We start from the raw sequence: 20,368 nt of genomic DNA, 5'->3' as shown, positions 1-20,368 counted from the left end.
ACAGCTGATCTCTCAGCAGAAACTCTGCAAGACAGAAGGGAGTAGCACGATATATTTAAAGTGATGAATGGGAAGAACCTAAAACAAAGAATACTCTATGCAGTAAGGATCTCATTCAGATTTGACGGAGAGATCAAAAGCTTTACAAACAAGCAACAACTAAGAGAATTCAGCACCACCAATCCAGCCCTACAACAAATGCTAAAGGAACTTCTCTAAGCCAGAAACATAAGAGAAGAAAAGGACCTACAAAAACAAACACAAAACAATTAAGAAAATGGTAATAGGAACATACATATCGATAATTACCTTGAATGTAAATGGACTAAATGCACCAATCAAAAGACACAGACTGGCTGAATGGATACAAAAACAAGACCCACTTATATGCTGTCTACAAGAGACCCACTTCAGACCTAGGCACACATACAGACTGAAAGTGAGGGGATGGAAAAAGATATTCCATGCAAATAAAAATCAAAAGAAAGCTGGAGTAGCAATAATCATATCAGATAAAATAGACTTTAAAATAAAAAATGTTACAAGAGACAAGAAGGGACATTACATAATGATCAAGGGATCAATCCAAGAAGAGGAGATAACAATTATAAATATATATGCACCCAATATAGGAGCACCTCCATACATAAGGCAAATGCTAACAACTATGAAAGAGGAAATTGACAGTAACACAATAATAGTGGGGGACATTAACACCCCACTTACACCAATGGACAGATCATCCACACAGAAAATTAATAAGGAAACACAAGCTTTAAATGACACAATAAATCAGCTGGATTTAATAGATATCTATAGGACATTACATCCAAAAACAGCAGACTACACATTCTTCTCAAGTGCACATGGAACATTCTCCAGGATAGATCACATTTTGGGTCATAAATCAAGCCTTGGTAAATTCAAGAAAATTGAAATTGTATCAAGCACCTTTTCTGACTACAACGCTATGAGATTAGAAATCAATTACAGGAAAAAAAACTGTAAAAAACACAAACACATGGAGGCTAAACAATATGCTACTAAATAACCAAGAGATCACTGAAGATATCAGAGGAAATCAAAAAATATCTAGAGAAAAGTGACAATGAAAACACATTGATCCAAAACCTATGGGATGCAGCAAAGGCAGTTCTAAGAGGGAAGTTTATAGCAATACAATCCTACCTCAAGAAATAAGAAAACTCCCAAATAAACAATCTCACCTTACACCTAAAGACACTAGAGAAAGAAGAGCAAACAAAACCCACAGTTAGTAGACGGAGAGAAATCATAAATATCAGAGCAGAAATAAATGAAATAGAAACAAAGAAAACAATAGCAAAAATCAATAAAACTAAAAGATGGTTCTTTGAGAAGATAAAATCAATAAACCTCTAGCAAGACTCATCAAGGAAAAGAGGGAGAGGACTCAAATCAATAAAATTAGAAAGGAAACAGGAGAAGTTACAACAGACACCGCAGAAAGAAAAAACACCATAAGAGACTACTACAAGCAACTATATGCCAATAAAATGAACAACCTGGATGAAATGGACAGATTCTTAGAAAGGTATAACCTTCTAAGACTGAGTCAGGAAGACATAGAAAATATGAACAGACCAATCACAAATAATGAAATTGAAACTGGGATTAAAAATCTCCCAACAAACAAAAGTCAAGGACCAGATGGATTCACAGGTGAATTTTATCAAATATTTAGAGACGAGCCAACACCCACCCTTCTCAAACTCTTCCAAAACATTGCAGAGGAAGGAACACTCCCAAACTCATTTTATGAGGCCACCATCACCCTGACACCAAAACCAGACAAAGATACTACAAAAAAAGAAAACTACAGACCAATATCACTGATGAATTTAGATGCAAAAATCCTCAACAAAATACTAGCCAACAGAATCCAACAACACATTCAAAGGATCATACACCATGATCAAGTGGGGTTTATCCCTGAAATGCAAGGATTCTTCAATATATGCAAATCAATCAATGTGATACACCATATTAATAAATTGAAGGATAAAAACCACATGATCATCTCCATAGATGCAGAAATAGCTTTTGACAAAATTCAACACCCATTTATGATAAAAGCTCTCCAGAAGGTGGGCATAGAGGGAACCTACCTCAACATAATAAAGGCCATATATGACAAACCCACAGCAAACATCATTCTCAGTGGTGAAAAACTGAAAGCATTCCCTTTAAGATCAGGAACATGACAAGGATATCCACTCTCACCCCTCCTATTCAACATAGTTTTGGAAGTCCTTGCCACAGCAATCAGAGAAGAAAAATAAATAAAAGGAATCCAAATTGGAAAAGAAGTAAAACTGTCACTCTTCACAGATGACATGATATTATACATAGAAAATCCTAGAGATGCCACCAGAAAACTACTTGAGCTAATCAATGAATTTGGTAAAATTGCAGGATACAAAATTAACACACAGAAATCTCTTGCATTTCTATACACTAACAATGAAAGATCAGAAAGAGAAATTAAGGAAACAATCCCATTCACCACTGTAACAAAAAGAATAAAATACTTAGAAATAAACTTAACCAAGGAGGCAAAAGACCTGTACTCAGAAAACTGTAAGACACTCATGAAAGAAATCAAAGACAACACAAACAGATGGCGGGACATACCATGTTCTTGGACTGGAAGAATCAACATTGTGAAAATGACTATCCTACTGGAAGCAATTTACAGATTCCATGCAATCCCCATCAAATTACCAATGGCATTTTTCACAGAACTAGACCAAGAAATTTTACGATTTGTATGGAAACGCAAAAGACCCCGAATAGCCAAAGCAACCTTGAGAAGGAAAGACGGAGTTGGTGGAATCAGGCTTCCTGACTTCAGGCTATACTACAAGGCTACAGTGATCAAGACAGTATAGTACTGGCACAAAAACAGAAATATAGATCAATGGAACAGAATAGAAAGCCCAGAGATAAACTATGGTCAACTAATCTATGGCAAAGGAGGCAAGGATATACAATGGAGAAAAGGCAGCCTCTTCAATAAGTGGTGCTGGGAAAATTGGACAGCAACATGTAAAAGAATGAAATTAGAACACTTCCTAGCACCCTACACAAAAATAAACTCAAAATGGATTAAAGACCTAAATGTAAGGCCAGACACTATAAAACTCCTAGAGGAAAACATAGGAAGAACACGCTTTGACATAAATAACAGCAAGATCTTTTTTGATCCACCCCTTAGAGTAATGGGAATAAAAACAAAAATAAATAAACGGGACCTAATGAAACTTCAAAGTTTCTGCACAGCAAAGGAAACTGTAAGCAAGAGGAAAAGACAACCCTCAGAATGGGAGAAACTATTTGCAAACGAATCAACAGACAAAGGATTCATCTCCAAAATATATAATCAGTTCATCCAGCTCAATATCAGAAAAACAAACAACCCAATCAAAACATGGCAGAAGACCTAAATAGGCATTTCTCTAAAGAAGACATATGGATGACCAAGAGGCACATGAAAAGCTGCTCAACATCACTAATTATTAGAGAAATGCAAATCAAAATAACAATGAGGTATCACCTTACACCGGTCAGAATGGGCATCATCAGAAAATCTACAAACAGTAAATGCTGGAGAGGGTGTGGAGAAAAGGGAACGCTCTTGCACTGTTGATGGGAATGTAAATTGATACAGCCACTATGGAGAACAGTATGGAAGTCCCTTGTGAAACTAAAAATAGAGTTATCATATGATCCAGCAATCCCACTGCTGGGCATATACCCAGAGAACACCATCATTCAAAAAGACACATGCACTCCAATGTTCATTGCAGCACTATTTACAATAACCAGGACATGGAAGCAACCTAAATGTCCATCAACAGATGAATGGATAAAAAAGATGTGGTACATATATACAATGGAATATTACTCAGCTGTAAAAAGCAGTGAAACTGGGACATTTGTAGAGACATGGATGGACCAAGAGACAGTCATACAGAGTGAAGTGAGTCAGAAAGAGAAAAGCAAGTATCGTATATTAACACATATATGCGGAGTATAGAAAAACGGTCCAAATCCACCAGTTTGCAAGGCAGAAAAAGAGACACAGATGTAGAGAACAAACATATGGACACCAAGTGGGGAAAGCGGGGAGGGTTGGGGGGGGAATAAACTGGGAGATTAGGATACCAAATTGTACACTCTAAATATATGCAGTTTATTGTATGTTAACTGTATCTCAATAAAAGTTCTTAAAAAAAAAAGAAGCTCAGAGTGCAATAGTGGAGATGCACAAGGCAGTAGGTAATGACCAGCGAGATGACCCAAGGTGATCTCTGTGTACAATAATCAGTGATGTGGAATAGAGGTGGTGGGGGGAATAATTCCTGGAGGAATTGACCCTGAGCTGAGTTGTAAAAACTAGGAAGATTTGGACTGGGGATAGAGGAGGGGAATGATGCTATATTCTTCTATGGGCCAAAGAGCAGCTAAGCAGACACAACCCTTATGTCTATTTCCACCAACAATGTCTACACCTCCTATCAGTTTCGTTACACTGAAAGACTGTGATGCAATCCTGGGATGCCGAGAACAGCACCGCCTTCTTGAAACCCCTGCTATGTGTTCACTCACCTAAAGAAACCTGGCTGATCCTGCAGAGCAAACTCTGCGTAAGTGATGCTACCAATGTCCAGGGCATGCCTGTCTTCACTCATGATTTCTCCAGACGAAGGAATGACTTGGAGGAGGTGAATCATTTGCCTAAGGCTGCACAGAGCTAACTAGAAGCACAGCAGGGAGTCAACTCCAAGGACTTGCTCTTTTCACCTGTTGCCTGCTACATTTTTAAACGCATGTGTACCCAAGGGTGATATTAAGGATGGCTGTTCAGTGGAGGTAAGGTATAGAGTATCAACACCCAAAACTTGACCTTGATGAGTTAGCCTTCCTGGATAGATTCTTCATGGAACGTATCACTCCCTAGGAAATAAAGACACTTATTCAATAAGAAAAGACAGAAACATTTTGCCTTCCATATCCTAAGACTGCAAGTTCAGTGAAATTTGAAATAAATCTCACAAATCAGAAGGGGTTATCCAGTCACGTAGAAGTTGGCACTCTTAAATAAAACCATGGAAAAAGAAGCAATTCAGAACAGAGTATTTAAAGAACAAAGATATAAACACAGCATATCATATAAATTTATGGGATGCTGCCATGCTGGTACTTAGAGGAAAAAGTATTGCACACGATGCTCTCTAACAGTGAGAAAGAAGAAAAAGTGGGAATTCAGTCTCTACCTAAATAACCCAGAAAGAGTACAAATTATCAAGTGAAAGGAAAGTGGAAAGAGTAATAAACCCAGAAACAGAAATGAATAAAACAGAGACATAAAATTGAATTTGAAGCACAGGCTAAGCCAGTGCGTCCTAAATCCGGCAATGCATCAGAATTACCCGGGATGCTTGTCTGAATCACAGACGCCCTGGCTCAAGCCTGGACCTGTGGAATCAGACTTACTAGGGACAGGGCCTTGGAATCTGTATTTTTGACAAATGCCCCTCTTGACTGCTGTGCACCCAGAGCTACTATGCTTTCTAGCCTCTGGTGTTGAGAGCCACTAGACAATGCTGATTCTTTCAAATGAGACTTAAGCAGTCCCGGGCCAACATGACTTTTGGTAACCTCAATCCTCTCCTTCCTTCACATGGTGGGAACACCTAGGTCACCATGGGACACCAGTTTCTGGACACAGTTGATTGGTCTAGGAGAGGACCCCCCACCCTGGCAGGGCCAAGGTATTCTTTCCCTGGGACTTTTAGATTTGGAGCCAAGAGAGTTGTGCAGCCTCTCTCATGGTCAGGATTGTTATGTATGAAGCGATAAGCTCGCTGATCCCTGATTTCCCACCCTTTGGAGTGGAAAGAGGAGGAAGCTGGTCTATAGAGAGAGAAGGTTCAAGGCGACATATAAAGAAAAGTAGAGAGGCCAGAGAGAAAGTGAAATCCCAACAGCGTTTAAGTCCTGCTTCCTTTGTCCCTAAGGCTCAGATGGTTTCCAAGAGATGCTCCCGTGCACTTAAATTATTTTCCCTTCACGTGTCAGCTGGATGTATGCTGTGTCCCATACATCAAAGGAGACATAGCTAATGCACAAGTTTACGTAGTCTCTTTCTCTCCAGGCACCACCTCCCACACTCATCCTTTTAGGAGAGTCGCAAGTATGCAGTTATGGGAGTCATGCCATCTACGTCCTGGCGACAATGAGGCTTTCATACAGGTCTATCCTAAGTCAGAGTCTACTTTCTTCTTCGTGACATACCTTCCTGATTCTCAAGGTCAAGTCTCATTGTACAGCCAAATAGCCACGGAGATGGGCCCAAGACTCAGCAGCATGACCGAGGTGGTCCATCCTTTGGGAAACTGTGGAATAAGTCCTAAACCATAGAACCTATACTCATAATATTTTTAAAGGTTGATAAGACACACTTAATAGTAGGTACTGTTGAAGTAATCATCACCAAACATTCAAGAAATATACACTGAATATCTCCTTTAAACTGAGGAAGGTGTTAGGTCTGGGTATTCTGAATGGCACTTGGCCAGTGTCCCATGGGGTCTGAGTGGTGGCAGACACGTACACATGAAGACACGGAAGGGGCAAGGTGACAATGAACAAGGCACCAAGGAGGACAGAGGTGGGGACTCAACTCTAACTGGAGATGTCAGAGGAGGCTGCCCTGGAAGAGGAGCCATTTGCCCCGAGTCTTCATAAGTGAGTTGATAGGGAGTTCAGGGGGTGGGAAGAGTGTGAACTCAGGCACAAGCATGGACAACCATCTGGGTCTTTGAAGACTGGGGGTGCTGTGGGGGAGCACTGGAGACAAGGCTGATGGATCAGTGGGAGCCACACTTGGAGGGCCTCACGTGCTCTGCTCTGGGGCTCATACTTGATCTCGGTGGGGAGAGAAAGCTAGGAAGGGTTTTAAGATGGGGCGTGGCCTTGACAGATGGGGCAGGGTCTTGGCAGATGGGGCGGGGTCTTGGCCGATGTGCCGTCATTCATGGAGTTCATCAATTATTTCTGGTTCTCCTTTCTGGGCCCTTGGTGGCACTGTATTTCCCAGCCTCCTTGTGACTGGATGGGATCCCATGAATGGCTCTGGCCATCAAGACATGAGTAGAAGTGACATATGTTATTTCTGGGTCAAGCATCTAGTTGCTGGTGTAAGACCCCGTCAAGTCCTCTTTCCCTCTACCATGAAAACTGTCAGTGTTCCAGATGGCGGCTGTGCCACCAGCCCTGGGGGTAGGGGTGGAGCAGAAACCCTGGAAACCGCCTGCTGGACATGTAACATGAACACGCAATAGACTGCTGTTCATTATTAGCCAATGAGACTTGAGGTTGCTGGGTACCAGGTGTACCTCAGCTTGTCCTGATTAATAGAGCTGACTTGTCATCCATCTCCCAAGTGGGGCAGGGGGTGTATGGTATGATGCTGGCAGAGAAGGTCTGTGGGCTGGGCCTGCTGCCCATGCCAATGAAGGATATGAAGGCCTGGAGGCCCTCAGACAGGCAGCCCAGGGACAGGCCACTGCCCACGTAAGGAGTACTCTTGACTTCCCCTCTCACTCCAATCCCCCAGTTAATCCCTGGAGAAGTGTAGAATTCTGAATATGGTAATCAAACGTGAAAAGCGAAAGCCCAGAGAAATGGCACTCATGAAAAAACCTTGACTTGAAAACTAACACATGAATTTTGAAAAAGCAAATCTCTTCCCAGCTAAACAAATGGCACACACAAATTTTGAAAAGTGGGATTGAAGAAAAAGGATGAGAGAAAACAACATATAATGGCAAGATGGCAAAATACAGCAGAAAGAATAAGGACTTCAGAGTTGCAGACCTGGGGTCAGACCCTGCTTTGGATATTTACAATATAACCTCCCAACACTCATTCATCCATTCATTGTTCATTCCATAAATATGAATGAAATATGACTGAATTGGCCTACTGTGTGCCAAGGACCATGCTTAGTCCTGGATCCCCATGCTTTTAAGCCCTTCAAACACCGACTCTGCCTACGTGGAACTTATGGTTCAGGGGGGCACCCTGTCAACAACGTGGTTTCCTCACCTGTTTAGCCGGAAACCACCCACCTGCAGGGTGTTGCAAGCTGCTGGGTCATTGAATATGCCCCCTTACTGTGTGCACAGCAGGCTAGAGATGCTAAACGGATGATGACTAAGATTATGAAAACGACAGAGATCAGTAATAGACCACAGGATATTGTAGGGAGAAAGATCTCTGTTCAAGAATCATTGGAGAGTCATGCATTATTTAAAGTCTGCAAAGAGGCAATTTGTAACATGCAAAGTTACAGTGGAAACTAAAAGGGAATTATTGTTCCATATTCTTAAGTCCAAACACCTTCTTCTGAGCCCATGCATGGGAGTTAAAACGTCCTATTGTAGATTAGGCGGCCCTTTACCATGGGCAGACAGACAAGGGTCAGGAACGAGGGGGTTGAGGTCCTCGGGCAGCTCATGGGGAACTGGTCCTCTGGTCTCTGCCGACACACCTGGGCTACCCGGCAATGCCCAGAGCACGCTGCCGCCTCTCCCCCACCCCTTGGGTTTGGTAAGACACATTTTGGGCATTCCTGGAGTCAATGTACATAGAATTCAGAAGAAATATTTCAGGGTGCTAGATCTGTCATGTGTACATTTATATGTTGTTTTTAGGAGAGGAAACAATGTGGAAAGAACATGGGTTTCGCAGTCATGAACGTTTGGAATCAAATCTGGCTTTGTGACTTTGGCAGGTTAATGAATCTCTCTGAGCTTCAGTTTCCCTAATTTTTAAGTGGGCTGATAATGAGGGCTACTGTGAGGGTACACCCCGCCCCCCCGACACACACACACGCACGAGTGCACGAGCACGGCTGAGCCCAGTGCCTGATACCTTGTCAAAACTTGGAAAGTATTAGTACCCTTTTTGCAACTGTGAGATCATCCAAGTTTCCGTGTGACCTGAAGAATGGTAACCGTGTGTGTGATCCCTGGGACCTCTCTTCCCCCGCAACCAAAGTCCTTTCACAGCTGCTAAGTTCAACTGCCAAATTGTCTTCCCAAATACAATTCAACCTTGTATCAAGATAGAAGAGTGACATCAGACAGCTGACAAAATACACTGTTCTGGGCCAGAGAAAAGTTTCCCTGCGGGTCAAAGTCACCCTAGAGCCATCCCAGCCCCGGGCCAACCCTGACCATATCTGCCCGGGTCTCTTAACCACACACAGAGACCCAAGAAGCCAGAGGCACAAACCTAGGATTCTCCATCACCTTCTCCCCTGGGTTTTCCAAGACTTTTAGGCTTTACTTTTTGTCTTGAAATTAATGTAAATCTACCCATATGAAACCAAATTGTGCATTTCTGCCACTTTTTCTTGACTAAGAAAATGGCCAGGGAGTCGCTTCAGAAGGGAGGCTTCTGGGACTCTTACTAAGCAAAGCCAAAAACTCTGAGAAGGGTTCCCTGGGATCACCTAGGATGCACATTTAAATGCTGATTCCCAGGCCTACCACATGGGGATTTCAAGAATAGTGACGGCAATGGAAGCTGTCATTTTACCAGCTCTGCCAGGGCTTCTGATGAATGGCTGACACTGGGAACCCCTGCTTTAGAGTGGGGGCAGCTCTTTGGGGGTATCCTGATGAAACAGGGTACCAAAGACATGCTGCTATCTCATCAATGGCCACCTTCATCTTCTCCACTGACCATGATCTCTCTTCCCAGGGGTTGACCCAGCTTCATCCCACATTCCCCTGCCCCTTCTCCTTGCCTCTGGTAAGGGAGGAGGGAGAGGAAGAAGAGCTCTGATTCACTGAGTGCCCAGTACGTGCCAGGTCCTGGGCTAAGGGCTCCACGCACGTGATCTCATTTAATCCTCAGTGTACAATGATGTCCAGTGATGTTTTGTCATGAGGATACTGAGGATGGGACAGAATCTAAGTAACTGGCTTCCATGGGCATCTATGAAATGGAAGTTAGGATTGTATGACTCCCCAAGAGAAGCTTTTTCCACTAGACACCGTGAGTGACAGAGCAGACTTGCGTTTCAGATTGGTTTTTCTGGCTGTTTTGGGAAGAGGGGGTCAGGACTTGAGCAGGGAGACTAATCAGTGGGATCTTGTATTAAGACAGGTGGAAGGTGACCTGCTTGCCCCCTTTAATTCTCATCATGATCCTCTCAGGAAGGTACTATGATTTCCCCCACTTTGCAGGTGAGTGGCTCCAGAGGTTGAGTGATCTACCGATGGGTACAAGCTGGCATATGGTGGTCCAGGCAGTGTGGATCCTGAGCCTAAGATCTCAGTCACTACACTGCCTATTAACCAAGATGGTGGCCTCTAGGATTGGAGAAGAGACAGAGGGGCTTAATAATATTTAAGAGAGAGAATTGCCAGGACTGGTGAGATGACGCGTGAGACTGGTGAGATGACTGGTGAGATGGGGCCAGTGAGGGAGAGAAAGGAGTCAAGGGTGACAGCTTAGGCTCTGGTCGGGTAACCAATGGACCAAGCCTCCTTCGCCTATGAGAAGGAACATAGGGTGGGGAGACGGTTTGGGGACACACCGGGAGATAATGAGTTAAACTGGGGGTATGTGATTTTAGTATGCCCGTGGGGTTACCCAGCCAAATGTGTGTGGATTCAGGAAATAATCAGAATTCATCCATCCTTTTAACAAATATCTACTCAATGCAACTTGACAATGTTGTATCCAGACCCTGGTCATGCACTGACCCGGTGGCCTGGCGTAATTTCCAGGCTAAACCTGCTCCTGAGGAAGAGATGCCTTTTCACCATGTTTATTTCTATATCTTCCCTGGTATTATCTTTTTCTTTCCTTCAAAGTTTCCGCTCACATCAATCATCAGTTGTCAATCATAAATGACATAGTCTGTGGCTAGTATGACATTTCCACCACTCACAGCCACAGAGGCGTGACTGCCATTGTGTGGCAGACATCTCCGTGCTGACTCAGGGTCTTCGTGTCATAGGGGAGCCGTCAGGGGGAGACTTGGAAATTCTTGTCTCTTTGTCTATCTTTCCTTAAGTGTCTCCTCCTGCCGGGCCCAGTGCTAGAGATGAGAAAGTTGAGGTGCCCGCACTTCTGGAGCTCAGCCTGGGGAGAGGAGGGAGTCATACCTCTGATAAGGGGAGGAAATGGGCTGCCTTGAAGAGACACTGTTATGGGGGGTTGAGGCTGATTGAGAGAAACCTGCAAACCCACTGATTTTGTATCCAGCTGTGCCTGAAACTGATGTGTATCATGGCTTGGTGACGTGAAGCCACACCCACAAACTGTGTGATGCTGGGCAGGTCGCTTTGTGTCTCTGAGCCTCACTTTCCCTTTTGTTTGGGGATATGATACCTGCACTGTAGGGATAACATGGCGATTCCATAGGAAACTCTGCAAAGTTCTTGGCACGTAGGTGGTCCTCTCCTCCTGTCATTCACTGATGGGTTCTTGACTAGCAACAGCTTTCTGTTTCAGTGATAGTTATGAATCCACTTGTCCTGCTGTAAGTTTCTATGGGTGTGTGTGTAGGCAATGTTTTAATCTTTATACAGATATGATAAATCTATGTAAGACTACATAAGTTTTAATATACTACAAAAGAAGAATGAGTTATATTTACATTGGTGTGATTTTTTAATATAAATATACAACATAGTTCTATTCTTCAATGTTTTACATTTCTATCGAAAGGACTGTAACTTCAAAGAAAGTTTCTAATTGTTCCCCGGACATTAACACACTTTACTGTATCTTCTTATCTTTGTCTGTATATACTCATGGACAGCCGTATTTTCCCATAGTTGAGTCATCGTCTGCCCACTGTTTTGCACTTTTTGCATTTAGCCTTTTCAAAAATGCCTCTGTGTGTGTGTTTTAATGCCTTTGAACTAAGTTCTGAGAGTTTCATAGTATTCCATTGCATGATATTCAATTAGTTAGGAAAACACTTCTCAATGTTTTATGTTTCAGTCTTTGCCTGTGACCTTTTCTGGATAAGACAAAATCTACAAGTGGGATCCTTTCTGTGATAATGACTGTGTCCTCCTGGGCAGATCTTTTTTCCTAAGTGAGGGCTGGCTCTCTCAATCTGAGCCCTCTGCTAAAGGATTGGGATTTGATTTCAGAACTCAGTCTCTTTCTTCCCTTCTAGACCATGTGGGTAGACTTCCCACTTCAGAGGCAAAAGTAACAAACCAAACTCGTTGTTGTTTAAACATGAAGAAAGATGACTGGGGTGGGGAGGGATAAATTAGGAGACTGGGATTAACATATACACACTACTATATATAAAACATGTAATCACCAAAGACCTGTATGGCACAGGGAACTCTACTCAATATTTTTATATCCTATATGGGAAAAGAATCTGAAAAAGAATGGATATACGCATGTATAACTGAATTACTTTGCTGAACACCTGAAACTAACACAACATTGTGAATCAACTATACTCCAATAAAAAATAAAAATTAAATTAATAAAAGAGAGGTGGCTTATTACCTTTTACCCAAAGGACAGATTGTTAAAGGGAACATATAGGTAAGAATAACGGAAATAAGCAATCTTCACTGAGTACTAGGTAAGTGTCAGGAACTGTTTAGACTCACTGTGCTCTTAAGACATCCCGATGACTTAGGTACACTTGTCATCCCTGTTCTGCAAAAGAGGGAGTTGAAGTCAGAGATGTTAAGTGACTGGGTCAAGTTCACACAACCGGGAAGTGACTTGAACCTGACTGTCCAAGACCTCAGGTCTAGCTAAAAATCCCAGTGGTGCAATTTGTAAATTGGATGCCCTTCAATAAGCCATTTGGCCACTCTGAGCCTCAGCTTCTCACTGTCAAATGGTAGCTGCAAGTCCTATTTCAAAGGATAGAGGTTAGCATTAAGCAAGATGACTTATGTAGCAGCTTATTCAGTACTGGCCACAAGATATGTGCTCAGTAACCACGCCAGTCCCCTTTCCTCCCCTTCCCACAATGCTGGGATCTCAGTCTTCTGCCCAGCCTTGTCCTCTGGTCCCAGAAAGAAAACTCTATTTTCTATTGAAATATTTGTGCTTCTCAATTGTCTTGTTATTTTGGCTTGTGAGCTTATTTCTTTTTTATATTGGCAACTCCTTTGGGCAATGCTTGTAGTGAGAGGACAGACACCTCTGTTCCAATTTCACTGAGTTCAGTGAGTAGGGGGAGGTGAGCCTTAGGGTTGGGAGCTGCAGGCACAAGAAAACACCCCCACCCCCTCCAACAACTCTCAGATCAGGTCTTAACCCTTAGCTGTCAGGGAGAGGCAGCTTTAGGAGGACACACTCCTTACACTGTCATTTCATAGACCTGGAGGTTCAGACAGGGCAGGAGGGGAAGTAACTGCCAATAGTCGGTGACTTCATCTTATTGCCTCAGCCTCTTCTAAGCACAGGACTCCTGCAATGCTCTGATTTTACTCCTGAGGATACCTAGACCATAGGGTTGAGTATCCATAGGTTTTCCCCAAAGTTATGACTGGGAAGAAGTAAGACCAGAATTCTTAATATTTCCTCCTCTCTTTTATATTTCCACTGCTGTGCTGGGCTGCCTCCTGTAGACTTCCACCCTAGCTTCCAGTTCAAAATAGCACCTCACTTCCAGAAGTTTCTCCTGGTTTTGAGTTTTTCCTTTCTAATTACTCTGGGTTCCTTTGGAGATGATCTTGGGTAGGAGATGAGCAGCTGTGCTTGTGCTGAGTCTTGATTGGAACTGAAACTGAAAAGAAACCTCTCTTTTTTTCATCCCTTTTACTTTTGACATCTCATGTAACCCATTCCATGAGGCCTTAGGTTTCCAAATGCGTGTGCACGTGCGCACACACGCACACAAACACACACCCCAGGCCACTCCCCAGGCATTGCCAGGGTTGGGGAGAGGTGTGTACCCTTCCTATTTTCTTAAGATACTTATTCAAGCATGTAACATATTTATGGAGCTTCAACTATTTGCCCAGCACTGTGCTAAGTGAAAAGTTGAATTGGCTTCTGTTCCCGTCATTTACAATCAAAAGTGTCTTAGCTAAGACACACAGGTTTTATTAAGTGTATTTCACGGGTATGAATGTGGGAGACAAGGGGGCATGAGTGAGCCTAAACTAAGAGCCCTTAGCCAGCAAGGGTGGAGCTAGAAAATTCACCCTTGTCTGGGCTCTCTCCATTGCACTTCCCTGCCAGGGGGAGATAATTGTCAAACTTTTTCTGCATTCTGCTGAGACCAGAAGGTGAACATGCATGGTGTGTTATCCCAAGAAGGAGGCACTAACCTAACCTGGGTAAAGGTGAGGAATTTGATGATATTCTTAACTTCCAAGGCAGTACAACATGACAATTATAAAAATGAATTTGGGGACCAGCAGATCTGAGTTCAAATTCTTACCTTGCTGGGCAGATGACCTTGATTAACATCCTGAGGGTCAGTATCCTTCTCTGTAAAATGGGGATAATCAGAATGATAACTACCACTGTATTTGTCATGAAGCTTCACCGAGATAAAAATGCATGTAAACACTGAGCGCTACATGCCTGGCATAGATTAGGCATTTGGTGAGTACCATTTGTTAAGATGATGATGTTGATGATGATGTGACCGATCAAGGTACTCATCTTGGCAGATGCACTGTGGCATCCACGTGGTTAACATTAAGCAATTCTATTCAATGAGTCAGTCTGTTTAGTTTCCTAGCAGCTATAGTTAAGGGCTGGTATTGGTGTGTGCTGTGGGGCGAGTGAGTGAGTGGCCCTGGGTGTCTTCATGTTATCCAGGTACGGTTGCCTTTGCTATTGTCGCTGCTGAAGACCTTTGGGGAGCTCCAGCCAAGGATGTCAGGCCCTGGAGAGCATCCAGAGTGGCTTTGCATTCGAATAGGTACAAGGCGTTCTGCAGCCCAGCTGAGTCAGAATTAGCGGTGTTCTAAATAAGGCAGAGACCCCACCCAGACTCTTCGAGTCTCACAAAAGCATCTTTGCAAAAGGTCACTGGTCTTTTATCCAATAGCAGAAACTCCCAGCCCACTGGGTTCATTTTTGGAAGCCATGGTGGGGCTCGTCTGCCACACAGTTACTATTATAATCTCAGTAACGGGGGAAAGTCATCTTCCCAACTTCCTTGGTGCTTGCTTGGCACTGAGGTTGGAAGTACGAGGAAGGAGTCCCCACCCGAGGCATGAAGCAAAGCCCAAGCCTGGAGGTAAACCCCTAACAGGTCCCAGGGCAGGCAAATCATTAAATGACTGTAAGGGGGCTGTGGATTAGAACTGTTCCTCAGCCTGGACCACAATGCCACAAACGCTTCAAGGACAGCTACAAAGGGAATTTTTAAAATTTTGAAGTTATTGTATAATTGTTAAAGTTTAATATTGTGTATAATAAAAATCATATATTATTTAAATGCCACCCTTTTTTCCCCTATAAATTATCTGGGGGAGGCAGAGAGAGAGAGAGAGAATAGAGAGAGAAAGGGGCAAAGAGAGAGACCAAAGCAGAGAGAGAAAGCTTTCAAATATCATTTAATGCCTAAATGTCACAGGCTTAAAAAATTCAACAGAATTCTCAGGCATTCTTTCCCACAGGGGGCTACCCTTTAAACAATGACCTTTAAAAAAACCCAAGCAAACAAACAGCCCTGATACTGATGATGCGTGTTCTTTGCCAGCATGGACATTCTGCTGTTGACAGGATGAATTTCATCAGCCCAAATGGTCAGTATTTGAGGTGGTAGATCTTAGGATCTAATAGATTCTTATGGACCACATCTGTTTGGGGTGATTGAGTTCCTGGTTCTTTCAAGAAGAGATGATTTAAATAATTGTCCTTTCCTGTGGTTGTAAAAGTTCCATTCTGCCCTTCCAGCTACTGTGATTTATCTGAAGACTCCAGAGGCAGGCAGGGTTGACGCGCAGAGTAAGCTATAGGAAAATATATCAATTATATTGCAGGTGTTACTTTTCCAAAGATCTCAAAAAATGGCTCAATAGGCAGTGTTTCGCAGTGGAAAGAGCATGGTGCTTGAAGTCTGCAGGCCTGGGCTCATGTCTTGGCATCACTAATAAGCTCCCAGAGGGAGCTACAGTGAGGCCAGACAGAGAAGACTTTCCAGGTAATGTCAGATGCTTTGCAAGGCTACTGCAGATAGCAACCCTCTTGAGAAAATAAGTAGTAAGAACTCTGCTTAAAATCAGAACTTTGAACAATTGCACACTGAGAGACTGATAAATCTCTATAATTAATATTAAACATGGTGGAAGTGACCTTCCCAGCTCAGACAAGTGTGGAATCAGACCGGTTTGGGTCAAGTTAAGCAGGCTCTGGGTGATACAGAACAAGAATCCAGGTGAGCTCTACACATAGAAATTCTTTTTCTAGCTAAGGAATTCACCAACCGCTGGTGAGGAGGATTGGAGGTTAAGAATCTGAATTTCACTCTATGTAGTATGATTACAAATCTTCTCTTCTCAGTCATTTGCCAGTCCTCAAATACAGCAGCTTTTTCAGGTATTAAAAGAAAGGTAGGCTCTGTAAATACTTGTCTGTATCCACTGTCTTCAATTCTTTTCTTCCATCCTCTCTTGAACCTGTTCTAATAACTCTTGCCAAGGTCCTTAGGAACTAATGATGAAGCCGGTGGTCAGTTCTCATTCTCCTTGAACTCTCAAAAACATTTGACTCAGTGGATCACCCCCTTCCTTCCTGAAATACTTTCTTCCTTTGGCTTCCAGGGGACCATAGTCTCCTGGTTTTCCTTCTGTTCCTCCTTCATCCCCGCCCCTGTTCCTTCTTAGTGTTCTTTCCCGGCTTCTCTTAACCTTTCTGACATTTAAACCATGGAGAATCCCAGGGCTCAGTCAATGGACCTTGTCTCTTCTTTGCCTACATCCAGTCCTTGGTGATGGGATCCAGTGCGATGGTTTTAACACCTGTCTCTAGGCCGATGCGTAAGAAATCACCATTTTATAGGTCCAAGTGGTTGAACATTGGTACTTTTACATGGTTAAACCTAATGACTCCCAAACATCATCGCCCGTGGACTTCAGATACCTCCATCTACCTGTATGTGGGGGTGATATTTTCTCTGGGATGTCCAAGATGTATTACAAGCACAACATTCTTGCTTATTTCAGTTAATGATGATTTCATTTTTGTTTAGTTGTCTAGCTAAAAATTCATGAATCCTCTATTCTTCTGAAACCCATCATCTAATCCATCTGCAAATCCTTTTGACTCTAACTTCAAAATACATGCAACTCTGACAATGGTTACCATTCTCTCCTCATGTTGGCTCATGGTGTTACAATCTCTCACCTGGCTTATGCAATGCTTTCTAACTGCTATCCTTGCTCTGTCCTTGCCCCCTAAAGCAGCAGGGGAACTCCTGTCAAAACACAATTTCGATCATGTCAATTCTTCGCTCAAAATCTCTGACCTACTCCAAGTCAAAGTCAAAGTTCTTGCAATGGCTTCGCAGTCTCTGTAGAGATCTGGTTGCTGTTTTCTCCTTAGACTTAACCCTGAGCTTCTCCCTTTCACCCACTCCAGGCACCCTGGCTCCTTGACGTTCTTCTAGACATGCTTCTGCCTCAGGACCTTTGCATTGCCTAGGTTTTCTACCTGGAATGCTTCTCCCCTGGATAGTTGTATGGTTCACTTTCTTATTGTTGTTCTGCTTTGGACCCTCTATTTTCACTACTTGCAACTATGTGCCAGTCCATGTGCCAAGTGCTATGGATACAGCAGTGGCAAAACTATAGTGGCTCTTACCTTTGTGGAGCTTCTGTTTAGCGGGGGAGATAGTTACTAACTGAATAATTGCACAAACATGCGTAAGTGGAGCTCAGATGAGTGCTGTAAAAGAGAGATACTAGTGCGATGAGAGCCTGAGGGAAGGATCTGGGAAGGCTTCTCAGAGGAGATGACACTTGAGCTGGAATGATGGAGGGACATGGTTCTCTCAGTGTGCTGATTGGTGCAGACATGGGCATGTGACTCTTGCTGGGCCAATGACTGTCACCAGGCTTCCATACCTTGGGGGTTTTCTATCAGAATATGGGAGAAAGTGATCTCTTTTTTCCAGGTAGCTGAGCTTTTGGCTGTGAGCCCAGAGCTGCTGGTGGCTACATCTCTGTGGTTGGAAGGATATTTCCTACTGGAGGAAAGAATCAACCACATTAGAAATAACTTAGATGGGCTGGATGGAGAGTTCTGACAGTAGGAGAGGCTCCTGATCCAGTGTCCCCAAATCCAATTCTTTCCCTGGGTTACATGAGCCATTAAACTAGTTGGGCAGGGCTTGCCAGGTGGTGCAGTGGTTAATGCCAATGCAGGGGACACGGGTTCAATCCCTGGTCTGGGAAGATCCCACATGCTGAGGAGCAACTAAGCCCATGCACCACAGCTACTGAGCCTGTGCTCTAGAGCCCCTGAGCCACAACTATTGAGCCCATGTGCCACAACTACTGAAGCCCGTGCGCGCATGGAGCCTGTGCTCTGTAGCAAGAGAAGCCACCGCAATAAGAAGCCTGAGCACCACTACGAAGAGTAGCCCCTGCTCACCGCAACTAGAGAAAGCCCATGCGCAGCAACGAAGATCCAACGCAGGCAATAAATAAACAAATTTATTTCCAAAATTAAAGAAAATAAACTGGTTGGGCAGTTTTAGCAAGTTCAGTTTAGGGACTTCTGTCCCTTGGGATATGGGCATCCTGACCAAACCTCTTCTCTCCAAAAGAGGAGCAGAGAGGTGAGTCTCTGGGAGAAAGAGCACAGCTTGACAAGACCCAGGGCCTCCTTCTGGTTCTCTCCTCCTCCTCAGCATCTCGAGGGTCTTCCTTACAAGGGCCGCACCAGAAGGAAGGAGGGTCGTGGATCCTGGTGGCTTTGAGGGCAGCCGTGACAATGATCATGGACAGAGCTGAACCAGGTGGGGCCTCAGCTGGTTGATCAAGTGTTCTCACCTTTTCTAAAAGGGGCAGTTAAGGTCTAGAGGAAAAAAACTCTGTGAGCCCAAGATTAAATCATGAAATGCTTCCTTTGTCTTTCTTATCACTTACTGTAGACGCTTCCTGGTATAAAAGGTAAGAAGCTCTTAGGGTAAAAAGTAAGCCTCTCTTTGTCTTCTCCAATCACGAGTTCCCCTCCTTAGAGACAGTTTCCAGCCTATCCTTCTGGAGGAATTTTACACACAGACAAGTGTGTATATGACTCTGAGTACATATGATTTCACACAAATGGTTTCCCACTGTGCACGCTTTTCTGTTTCTAACTCTTAGTACTCACTGTATTTTGGATATTATTTATATATAAGTGCACATAAAGTTGGCTTGGTCTTCCTATAGGTTCCAGGACATTCTACTTTGTAGAGGTCTCCCTGCCTAGCCAGCTCCCAATTAATGAATTGTTTCCAGTCTTTTGCTATTACTAAAGCTTTCCCGAGTGTTCAAAAGATGATACACACATCTTTGGGTCTATGGACAGGGCTCTCTGTAGGGTAAATTGGGTGATGTTTTCCCTTTAATTTTCATTTTGTCCTTCTCTGGATCTGAAATGCACTCTGTCTGTTAGTCCAGAGAGAGGGTGTAATTAGAAGAAGATCACAGAATAAGTGATGTGCTAAGTCAGAATTAGAACTTGGACATCGGGCCTTCTAGTCCATCCAGCATTGGCCCTGCCCACCTCCATGTGCCCCCCATCCCCCGCTCAGCAGAGAAGCAGGCAACAGCTGCTGAGCTGGGGAAGGTGCAGGAGAGGGGCTGGGGGAGGGAGGGTGATTTCACCCCAAACTGTTGCCAAGGCAAGGCACCAAGGGAGGCTTCCATCCAGGGTGTTTAGGACCTGGGGAAGGAGAGGCGGAAGGTACAAGGCCCAGAAAATGAACCTAGGAGTGAAAACCAAAGGCAAGTATCCATTTTTCACTTCTTCCATTGTAACAGAACTTTTAGCTGGGCTTATGGCCACCCAGAATAAAACTTATTTTCCAGCCTCCCACTGGAGGCTGTAAAGTGAAGTGTCGTGTGACAGCCTCCAGGAGCCCTTGTTAAAAGGCAGGGTCTGCCCCCAGTGCCCCTCTTCTTCCTCATCCTGCCCTGCTGCCTGGAGTCATCTGCCCTCACTCGGGGCTGTAGGACCAAGGCCACACCTTAGGGATGGAAAAGAGGGTGCTGGAGTGGGCCCGGCTCCCTGACAACCTTGTGGAGCAGATTTCTCTTACAGCCTGGACCTCAGGCCTACAGACTTTCACCTGAGAGAT

This window comes from Hippopotamus amphibius, chromosome 17 (genome assembly GCF_030028045.1).
Source record: "Hippopotamus amphibius kiboko isolate mHipAmp2 chromosome 17, mHipAmp2.hap2, whole genome shotgun sequence".
NCBI lineage: Eukaryota > Metazoa > Chordata > Mammalia > Artiodactyla > Hippopotamidae > Hippopotamus > Hippopotamus amphibius.
This window is presented reverse-complemented; position numbering follows the sequence as displayed.